The 495-nt window shown below is 45.7% G+C and overlaps 1 protein-coding gene across 1 annotated transcript in view; it reads right to left on the bottom strand.

The window, feature by feature from the left end:
* Positions 1 to 495, bottom strand: part of LOC119590656 (proteoglycan Cow-like) — a gene marked incomplete in the record, with an annotated part of 201,110 nt that overhangs the window by 59,551 nt on the left and 141,064 nt on the right.

Genomic DNA, 495 nt, shown 5'->3' with positions numbered 1-495 from the left:
CAATTCATCTACTTCAAACACCCAACAATCTTTCCGCTCATAAGTTCCCAATTCCTCAAGATTTCTCTCCTCGTCTCCTCGTCTCCTCCCCCCCCTTCATTTCCCTCAATTCATCTCTCTTCCCATTTCTCCCCTTCTCCACTTTCCTCCCTTCCTCTTTCTCCCTTCGTCCCCTCTTCTCTCCCCCTTTTCACTTGCCTTCATTCGTCTTTCTTCCTCCGTCCCTCACTCCATATTTTTTATGTCCTTGTCTTTCTTATCTCCATTCATATATGTTTATCTTTTTTCTCTTCGCCTCCACACATCCCCCGCATTCTCCTACTTTCATCTTTCTTCCCTTGCATTTCATTCCCCGTCTTTCTCTAGTTCGCCGTTACATTTCTGCTCTCCGTTCACCTCTCTTCTTTCCCTTCCCTTCTCTTTATTCATCTTCCTCCCACTTTTATTCCCCAACACTCTCTCCCTCCCATCGTTCTTTCATTCCGTCTCTCTCAA

The sequence above is a fragment of the Penaeus monodon genome, chromosome 27 (assembly GCF_015228065.2).
Source record: "Penaeus monodon isolate SGIC_2016 chromosome 27, NSTDA_Pmon_1, whole genome shotgun sequence".
In the NCBI taxonomy this organism is placed as follows: domain Eukaryota; kingdom Metazoa; phylum Arthropoda; class Malacostraca; order Decapoda; family Penaeidae; genus Penaeus; species Penaeus monodon.
The sequence above is the reverse complement of the archived record's forward strand: the minus strand, read 5'-3'. Positions and strand labels throughout refer to the sequence as shown.